General features: G+C 47.7%; 1 long non-coding RNA gene across 1 annotated transcript; it reads right to left on the reverse strand.

The window, feature by feature from the left end:
- Positions 1 to 8911: 8911 nt before the first annotated feature.
- Positions 8912 to 10220, reverse strand: LOC309658094. The gene is made up of 2 exons (XR_014262032.1): positions 10151 to 10220; positions 8912 to 9477 (listed from the first exon to the last, which is right to left on the reverse strand). It is a non-coding gene; the product is annotated as an uncharacterized lncRNA (long non-coding RNA).
- Between the last annotated feature and the right edge of the window lie 348 nt (positions 10221 to 10568).

A 10568-nucleotide genomic window follows, 5' to 3' on the forward strand; every position in this document is an offset into this window, starting at 1 on the left:
GGTGAGTGAGGGTGGAGGTGAAGCTGGAGGTGAGTGAGGGTGGAGGTAAGTATGGAGGTGAGTGAGGGTGGAGGTGAGTGTGGAGGTGAGGGAGGGTGGAGGTGAGTGAGGGTGGAGGTGAGTATGGAGGTGAGTATGGAGGTGAGTGAGGGTGGAGGTGAGTGTGGAGGTGAGTGAGGGTGGAGGTAAGTATGGAGGTGAGCGAGGGTGGAGGTGAGTGTGGAGGTGAGTGAGGGTGGAGGTGAGGCTGGAGGTGAGTGAGTGTGGAGGTGAGTATGGAGGTGAGTGAGGGTGGAGGTGAGGCTGGAGGTGAGTGAGGGTGGAGGTAAGTATGGAGGTGAGTGAGGGTGGAGGTGAGTGTGGAGGTGAGTGTGGAGGTGAGGGAGGGTGGAGGTGAGTGAGGGTGGAGGTGAGTATGGAGGTGAGTGAGGGTGGAGGTGAGTATGGAGGTGAGTGAGGGTGGAGGTGAGTGTGGAGGTGAGTGAGGGTGGAGGTAAGTATGGAGGTGAGTGAGGGTGGAGGTGAGTGTGGAGGTGAGCAAGGGTAGAGGTGAGGATGGAGATGAGTGAGGAGTGGTTTTTTTTTTTTTAGTTTCCAGTTATAATTCTGTTTTAAACCAATTCAGGATATGTTGAACCTCACTTTATCAAGACTCTGTGCTGGGTCTGCCCATCCGTTCAATGGCTCAGGAATTTGATGAGACACTAGTAAATATTTGACATCTGTGCCCTCAGAGGACAGTGTTTCAATAGCAGAAGGCCTGACCCAGGTTACTGAATCCTCACAAGGATTGGCGGGAATTCTGCAAATAATGGCAGTAAATCCAGAGTGAGGGTGGGAATGTAGCACAGGGGTGTGTGGACTCGAGCAAGTCGCAGGGGTGTAAAAATAGCACCCCTGCATGCAAGGAAACCGGAGAAACAGTGTGTGAGGTTGGGGCCCGCACCCGGGTCTCTGATCAGTGCTGTGCAGAAGCCCCTCTCCTCCCAGAGCGGGGACCGCTATTCCCCCCCCTCACTTGCTACATTTTACTGACAGTGTTTGAATTCAAGAGGCAAAACAAATGGGCCCTGAAATATGTCACTCTGTGAACTAAGAGGGGGAAGGAAAAGGGAGAACGGAGATCAAGGGAACCCTACTCATGCAGTGCTGGGCCTGGCAGGGATGACGCACTTTGGCAGGAAGAGTGAGTGGTGTCAGTCTCCACCCAGCACCTTGCTGTAAGTGTATGAGGTTGGGGGTTAACAGAAGACCCCTGAGGCCGTCACACAGCGGTGACACCCAGGTCTGTCCTAGACCAGCCGGAGCAGGGTCCAGAGAGGAAGTCGTGCCGCCACTCGGAATGGGAGGTGCAAGACTCAGGAGGCCTTTACCAGATTTGCTCCGAACAACCACCCCTCCAGGACTCCAAAGGGAAAAGCCACGTGTAACAATGCCATCTGGGCAGCGCTCGAAGGCTGTGAGCACCTCGGAGATCTGAGCCAGCAGTGAAGAGGCTGCTGTCCTAGTATAATTCCCGTGCACAGAGGTAAGCAGGCCAGAGGCCAGTGGGTGCACAGGCTGCACGGAGCTCAGGCGTCCTGAGGATCCAGGGCCCAGGGAAGCACTAAGAGCGCCGCCCCTGTAGGGCGAGGGGCAGGAGACCAGGGAAGGGGTTGGGCACTGACAGCACCCCATGCAGCCTGCCCGAGACCCCCAAACTCATGGTGGTTGTGAACCATTTGGGGTGTGGTTGGAAGGCATCTGTTTCCTCTAGCTGGGAAGAGTGTGATGGATCAAGATGGGGTGACAGGAGGGACAAAATATTAACTGATGTGAAAACACGGAAGACAAAGCTTAGGGGAATATTGAAATAAAATCTGTACTTTTTGGCAGCATGAAAGTTGGCCAATGAAAGCATCTATGAGTGTTGGCATTTCAGGATTTGAGAGGTGGGCCCTCGTTTGCCTAAGCACCATTGAAGGGGCTTGCCAAAACCCACTGCAGGGTCCAGATGCCTCTCTCCAACTGTCTGTCCAGCCTGGACCAGGTGCTCTGCTTCCTCTCCCCTTGTGGTTTGAGCAGAAATCCCACAGGAAGCGCAGCGTCAGGGGACACTTCCTCCCAGGGCCCGGTCCCGATGCGCCAACCCTGCGTTTCTGCTCTTTCCTCACTCCTTACCTGTGGTCTTTCTCATGATACACTGGTCACAGAGGCACCACTCTTCTGGATCACTAAATATTTTCCACTCTCAACACCAAAGTGCATTTACGGAGTACCTACTGTGTGCTAAGCACCCTGAAGGATACAAAGATCAATGTCATGGGCTGATAGCCTAGTAGGGGATGTATCACAAGAAAGTGAAAACTATAGTGCTGAGGCGGGTATTATCACAGGAGGGGACGCAAGCACCTCTTGGATGCTTGATTGTACCCCAAAGACAACATGATGGAAACGTGTGAACTCTGGTATGTGTCAGACACTGCTTAAGCATTTTATACAGATTAACCTCATCACAGTCTTTCCCCAAATGGCTTTTTACCCAGTAGCTACATTTTGAAGTCTTAAACTTCTGCAGGTTTCCTAGTAATTTTATATTTTGGCCTTTGACACAAACTTGTTTCTTAAAGAGGTTACTTCTTATTTCAAAACGTACATTCTTAAGATGTATTCTTGTACAATATAATGAAATTTTAAAGCAGAGTTATAAAATTTGTTCCAAATTCTCAACAAAATACTAGGAAACCAAATCTAACAGCATATTACAAGGATTATTGACCATGACCAAGTGGGATTTATCCCAGGAATGCAAGGGTGGTTCAACAATCAATCAATATAATACTCCACATTAATAGAATGAAGAAAAAACCCCTATGATCATCTCAAATGATGCTGAAAAAGCATTTGACAAACTCTAACACTTTCATGATAAAAACACCCAGAAAACTAGGAATAGAAAGGCTCTTCCTCAACATGATAAAAAGGCACTTATCAGTGCCCACAGCTAATTTCATACTCAACAGTGAAAGACCAAAAGGTTTTCCTCTAAAAACAGGAACTAGGCAAGGATGCCCACTTTCTCCACTGCTATGCAACACTGCCCTGGAAGTTCTAGCCAGAGCAATTAGGCAAGAAAAAAATTAATGGCAAATTAATTTAGAAATGAAGAAGTAAAACTATCTCTATTTGCAGATGACATGATCTTATACGTAGAAAATCACAAAGAATCTACAAATAAAGCTACTAGAGCTAATAAGTGGATTCAGCAAAGTTGCAGGGTATGAGATACAAAATCAACATGCAAAAATCAGTTGTGCTTCTCTACACCAGCAATGAAGAATCCAAAAAGGAAATTAAGAAAACAATTCCATTCTATAATAGCATCTAAAAAGAATAAAATACTGAAGAATACATTTAACCCAAGAGATGAAAGACTTGTACACTGAAAACTACAAAACATTACTGGGAGAAATTAAAGAAACCTAATTAAATGGAAAAACATCCCTGGTTCATGGATTGGAAGGCTTAACATTGTTAAGATGTCAATACCATTCAAAGCGATCTACAAATTCAATGCCATTTCTATCAAACTTTCAACTGCTTTTTTTCTAGAAATGGAAAAAAAAAATCTTCAAATTAATATGGAATTGCAAGGGGTCCTGAGTAGCCAAAGGAATCTTGAAAAAGAAGGACAAATTTGGAGGACTCACACTTCCTGATTTCAAAACCTGCTACGAAGCTACAGTAATCAAAATAGTGTGGTTTTGGCATAAAGACAGACACATAGACCAATGGAATAGAACTGAGCGTTCAGAAATAAACCCCCCAAACTACAGCCAACTGACTTTCAACCAGGATTCCAAGACTATTCAATTGGGAAAAAATAAGTTCTTCAAAAAATGGTGATGGGGGCTTCCCTGGTGGTGCAGTGTTTGAGAATCTGCCTGCCAATGCAGGGGACACGGGTTCGAGCCCTGGTCTGGGAAGATCCCACGTGCCGCGGAGCAACTGGGTCCGTGAGCCACAGTTACTGAGCCTGCGCATCTGGAGCCTGTGCTCCACAACAAGAGAGGCCCGATAGTGAGAGGCCCGTGCACCGCGATGAAGAGTGGCCCCCGCTTGCCACAACTGGAGAAAGCCCTCGCACAGAAACAAAGACCCAACACAGCCATAAATAAATTAAAAAAAAAAAAATGGTGATGGGAAAAGTGGATATCCATAAACAAAATACACACACAAAAATCACTAAAAATGAGTCAACGACCTAAATGTAAGCACTAAAGCTACAAAATTCTTAGAAGAAAACATAGGGATAAATCTTCATGACCTTGTATGTGGCATGACCTTGTATGTTTTCTTAGATACGACACCACAAGCATGAACAACGAAAGAAAAAATATATAAATTAAATTTTATCCAAATTTAAAACTTTTGTGCGTCAAAAGATACTATCAAGAAAGTAAAAGGATAGCCAACAGATGGGAGAAAATATTTGCAAATCATATATCTGTTAAGAGTCTAGTGTCCAGAGTGTATAAAGAACTCTTAGAACTCAACAATAAAAAGACAAACAACTCAATTTAAAATGGGCAAAGAACGTGAATAGACATTTTTCCAAAGAAGATATACAGATGGTCAACAAGCACATGAAAATAAGTTCAACATCAGTAGTCATTAGGGAAATGCAAACCAGAACTACAATATCACTTCATACCCACTAGGGTGACTATAAAACTGGAAAATAAAAAGTCTTGGTGGAGCTGTGGAGAAATTGGAACCCTCATACATTGCTGGGAAAATGTAAAATGATCAGGCTGCTGTGAAAAAAAATCTGGTGGTTCATCAAAAAGTTAAACATCGTTGGGGACTTCCCTGGTGGTCCAGTGGTTAGGACTCTGAGCTTCCACTGCAGGGGGCATGGGTTTGATCCTGGTCGGGGAACTAAGGTCCCACATGCCACGTGGCAAGGCCAAAAAAATAAGTTAAACAAACACAGAATTACCATATGGCCCTGAAGTTATATACCCAATAAATGAAATAAATGAAAATGTATGTACACACAAAAACCTGTAAAGACATAATCATAGCAGCATTATTCACAAACCTAAAAGATGGAAACAGTCCAATGTCTATCAACAGATAAATGGATAAACCAAATTTATGGTCCATCCATGCAATGGAATATTAAATTTTTTTAACTTTTTAAAAAATATTTATTTATTTATTTATTTTGGCTGCGCCAGGTCTTAATTGCGGCATGTGAACTCTTAGTTGCCGCATCCGTGTGGGATCTAGTTCCCCAAGCAGGGATCAAATCTGGGCCCCCTGCATTGGGAGTGTGGAGTCTTACCCACTGTACCACCAGGGAGGTCCCCTACAATGGAATATTATTCAGCCATAAAAGGAATGAAGTTCTGATAATGCTACAACATGGATGAAACTTGAGGACATTATGTTCAGTGCAGTAAACCAATCATAAGAAGACAGATACTGTATGATTCCACTTACGCTTAGTGGTACTTAGTGTAGTCACAATCGTAAGGACAGAAAGCAGAATGGCGGTTGCCAGGCTCTGGGGGCAGGGCGGAGTGAGGAGTTATACAGTTCAATAGGTGCAGAGTTCCAGATTTACAAGACCAGGGAGTCACGGGAATGGATGGCGGTGATGGTGCACAACAGTGTGAATGTATGTAATACCACTGAACTAAAAAATGGTTAAAATGGTAACTTTCATGCTATATGTATTTTAACACAATAAAAAGTCACATATTTTATGATTCCATTTATATGGAATATTCAGAGTAGACAAATCCATAGAGACAGAGAGCACATTAGTGGTTCCAGGGGCTGAGCAGAGGGTGGAATGGGAGAAGCTGCCTAATGGGTGTGGGGTTTTGCTTTGGGGTGTAGGAATGTTCTGGAACTAGACAGAGGTGGTGGTTGCACACCATTGAGAATGTACTAAATGCCACCAGATTGTTTGATTTAAAATGGCTAAATTTGTGTCATGTGAATTTCACCTCAATTACCTGTTTTTTAAAAGAATTAGTTCCGGTAGCTTCCAGAAATTGTGATGGTAGTTTCCTCCTCATTGTGGCTTTTGTTGCTCTGTGTCCCCAACAACCCTTCCACATGCTCCTCCTGTTTAAACATGTGCTTTCGGGGGAGCTTATACTGGGCTTCGAGGCTCGTCTGCTCGGTTCACATCGCCGTGATTCTCTGGGTTGCCATCTCCGGACGGGCAAGAATCAGTCTGAGAACCAAACGCTCACTCCTTACCCAGCGTGGTACTCTGGGCTGACTAAATGCTTGTTCCAGTTACCTTTTCTTCAGTCTTTTTGAATAATCCATAGGGAAAGCTCTGGGACCTTGAACTCAAGTGGAGCTCATGACCTATTGATTTGGGCACTTTCACAAAGCATTTCTTTAAAAAATTCATGAATACATTGTTAAAATAGCACATAATTGTAGTTGTAATTCCTCTTCCCTGGTGATATCTTTGAGCATCAACATACCTTGAAGATAACTTCAATGAATATTTTTCCTTAGGTGATTCAATGAAAAATGATAACTCAATCCTTTTTCTCTCTTATTTGTATGAAAATCTCTCTTCCTCTCTACCACAGAGTCACAGAATAATAGCCAACATTTACTGAGCACTTACTGTATGCCAGACACTATTCTAAGAACATCGTAATACTATTATCTTCCCCATTCTAAAGATGGTGAGGTTGAGGGGCTTACCTGCCCACCCACTCAGTGGGGGAACCAGAACTGAACCCAAGCCACTGTGGCCACATAGCCTGCATCCCTAACCACCAAGCCCACTGCTTCCATCCACACTGCCCTGTGTCTCACTCTAGCCAGAGACAGAGCCCAAGAGCTCTCAGAAACTCATTCCAACCTCTTCACTCTCCGGGCAAGGCCACCTGATGGCCCGCAGCTAATTCCAAACCACTTGACAATGAAGGGAAGGGTCAACCTTTCCCATTCACTGAAAATTAATTCAGGCATTTCTTCTCTTCTGCACCGTGCACTATCATCTCCACCTCAAAAACTACATGCAAAGTTCATTCATTATGCCACACCAGGTATTGCCAAGCTGTTCTCTGTAATTGCCTTGAACCTGCTTTACTATATTGCACTTAGGCAAGTAAAGTTTCCCAGAATCAGCTGTAACCTGGCTGCTCCCTCTGAGGACGTTATTTTATCCTTAAAAATCTCAGGAATCGCGTTAGCTCAGGTCACAGGGCAAGCCCTGCATCTGTGTAGCCCCGTGAGGTTGGGACTGGGCGGGGGAGTGACAGTGAGCTTCAGAGGAGGGGATAGAGTTGCCACCTTGTGACAAATACTTGTTGAGCAACTACTGTGTGCCATGCACTATTCCAGGCACCAGGGAAATACGGGGAATGAAATAAAGCCGGTGCTGCCTCGGGAAACAGGCTACTGAGGGTAGTCAGGGTAAGGTGATGTCAGTTCAGATCATTGCGGGGCAGGGGGCTGCGGAGGGGGCTGCAGGCAGGATGACCCATGGGAGCTTTCTGAGGCTGATGCGCACCAGGGTTGGGTGTCCCACGTTGGGGGGCTGCAGGCAGGTGAGACTTCACCAGGGGAGGTGCACATACTCATTACCTGGCAGACTTGCACAATTTTAGTGCAGAACTTCAAATTAATTCCTGTCCCAAACTGTTGTTGGCATTAGATTTAATCCCTATCCTAGGTCTCAGAAACGTAAGTAGCTTTAAAGTCATATAAAATAAACTCACCACAAAGTGAGTTTTGCACAACCTGATTTTCTCACTTTTGGGGAAAGTTCTGTAAGGCTGGACACTTGTCTAAAAGTATCTGAAAGCTCTGTCTTTGAGAATTCGGGCCCAGGTGTGAACTGAGACACCTGGAAAGTTGTCCCAGGTATCAGGACAGAGACAGCCTTCAGCTCAGGTACATTCAGCTCTGTGATGACCTGGGTTTCCTTTCAAGGAGCGTCAACTCATCCCTTTTAAAATTAGACTCTCTGGTGCTCCGAGAGGTGGGTGGCCACAGGTTATGCTGTAAGTGAACAGACTGAAACTCCAGGAGGCTGAACCACCGGCCCAAAGGCTGACAGATAACAGGGGGTGGATGTGGGCGCACGTCCAATCCGAGACCCCAGGCCTGTTCTCTGGGCACCAGGTGGAGGTCCAGAGCCTCTTCTCCACTCCCCGGGCACCTGCCCTCCTTGACCCCCTCGTAGGGTAAATGGCAACTGTGGGATGTCTTCTGCCCACAGGATCCCAGATTCCCAAGGCTTCTCAGGATCAACAGGTTCAGGGCAGGACTTGCCACCTCGCAGCCCACCCCTCCGTCCCACCACCCTCCTGACCCCTTCAGAAGTGTGCTGGGCTCTTAGGTCAGACCAACTGTCTCTCTGGGATCATTTTTCTTGGCTGGACCAGTGAGCACTGGCCTGTGCACACCTGCTGAGTGCCAGGCCCTGTAAGGGGCAGAGGGATGCAGGTAAAGAAGCTGCAATCCTGAGGGAACCTCCCATGGAGAGCAGGGCACAGAAGCCCTGTTCTGACAGGGCAAGAGGATAAATACAGAGCAGAGGCACCAGTGCCCCTGGGCACAGCCGCGTGGAGAGGAAAGACACCGCTTCCAGGCTGCTTCTTGGCTGGGAGCCACAGGTCCCGTCGGAAGCCTGGCTTTCCACCATTTGTAGGATGGGTACCCTGTCCTGGAGGATGGCGGTTAGGGCTGGATGGCTCTGCGTGACTTGATTTTTGTTCGAGCACAAAGAGAGGACACATTAGTTCTGTTTGGAAGGAGGGAGGCATGGGAACTGGGCTTGAATGATTCTCATTAAAAAAATGCCGTGATCTGGGAGTCTGGGGTCTCCTGTGTCTGCCTGGATGATACAACCTGTGAACACACATCCCAGAGAGTCTCGGGGCAAATTCAGGCCGACTTTATTTCCTTAGCCCAGCATTTTTGGGATGCTTTACAAGTAATAAAGTATTCAGGTGAGACCACGACCAGGCTCATGAACTACAGACACAAAGGTCCACATTTCACAAAGGCGATTTCAGACTAGATCTACACAGGGGCCCCTCTAACGGGATAAAACCACAGGTCACCTGCACCCAGGCCCCCAGTCCACTGGAAAGGTCAGGGCTCTGTTCTCTGTGGCCCACCTGGACAAGTCCACTTGTGATCCCAAGCCAGACCACTGTTCCTGTTTGCAGACTGGATCCCAAACTGTGAGATCAACACAGGGTGTCTCCTCAGAAGCAGAAATGGGTGCATTATCTCCGTGGGGGACGCCCAGCCCTCCAGTACAGGGATGTGGCTCCACCAGGAATGGAAACATCTTAGAGTCTGAAGGTGTCCACGGAGAGCAAACGGTGGCCTCTGGAGTTCCTCCTGATGCAGAGAGCCGGGAGTTGGAGGATTAGGGTCAGGAGGCCAAGCCTCACTTCTGTCCACTTTGAAATCTCTTCTCAGGACGCTGAAGCTGACCTGATGCTCAGTTGTTAATTATGCACAGTTTCAGCTACCTTCAACTTAATTTTTTAATTATGTGTTTTAAGTCTTAATTAGACACCTGAAAGTACCAGCTAAACTTTTAAAGTGAAAATGCTGTTGGGTAACAGGAGTAGAGTGTAATTACTGTACCAAAACACTCTGTAATCTAGTTCACAGGAAAAAGGGAAAGACAAACCCGACGCACTTTTTGCAGATCACAGGAAGAAATACAAGACAGCTTCCACCACACTACTGTAGACCTGAAATCACTGTCTTGCTTACTAGGCAATGTTCATTTTTTAAATCGACTGCCTTTCCAATATGAAAGTCTATCCTGGTATTTTTTAAGTAAAAGTTCTTTGTCTTCGTGCACAAAGTTCATTGGTTTGTCCTACCAGTTTCGAGGTAATGAATAACTCAGGAACAGTCTCATTGTTGGCGACAACTTCACAAGCGTCTTTTTGTCCTAGCCCCCTCCCCTGCACTCCCTTCACACGCCAGGGATGCAAATCTGTCTTGAAAAGCATACTTCCCTCATAAATATTCATGAGGTTAAGGGAAAAGTTTGCTAACCCTCTTTTTAAGGGACCGGGAAAAGTGAAAGCTCCCTCCCGCTGCCGCAGCCGCGGCCTCAGGGCCCTCCCCACGGCCGCCGGCCGTCCCCTACCTTGTTGCCCGAGCCGCGGTCGCCCCGGCCGAGCGCCGCGCTGAGAGCCATGGTGGCGCCGCCTTTGTCCCGTCCGCGGAGAGGACAGCGCTCGGAGCGCCAGCGCGCGGGGCGTGGGAAGCGCGGCGGGCGAGGGGCGGACCCTCCCGGCCGCGCCCCCTGCCCGCCTCACCCGTGGGGCGGAGGGGCGGGGCCTGGGGCCGCGGGGGACGGGGAGGGGCGCTTCTCCCTCGGGGGCGCCGGGGCGAAGGCGGGAGGGGGTCTCATCCCCGGAGGCTGCTGGGCGAGGCAGGTTGGGGGCGTCGCAGCCGCGGGGTGTGGGCGGCCTTGTAGGTGCCCCGGGCCGCACCCTCACCTGGGAGAAGACCCCGCAGGGGCGGAAGACTGGGGGCGAGCTCCTCCCTCCCCCGAGCGGGGG

This window comes from Balaenoptera physalus (assembly GCF_965194825.1).
Source record: "Balaenoptera physalus genome assembly, chromosome: 3".
Taxonomy (NCBI): Eukaryota; Metazoa; Chordata; class Mammalia; order Artiodactyla; family Balaenopteridae; genus Balaenoptera; species Balaenoptera physalus.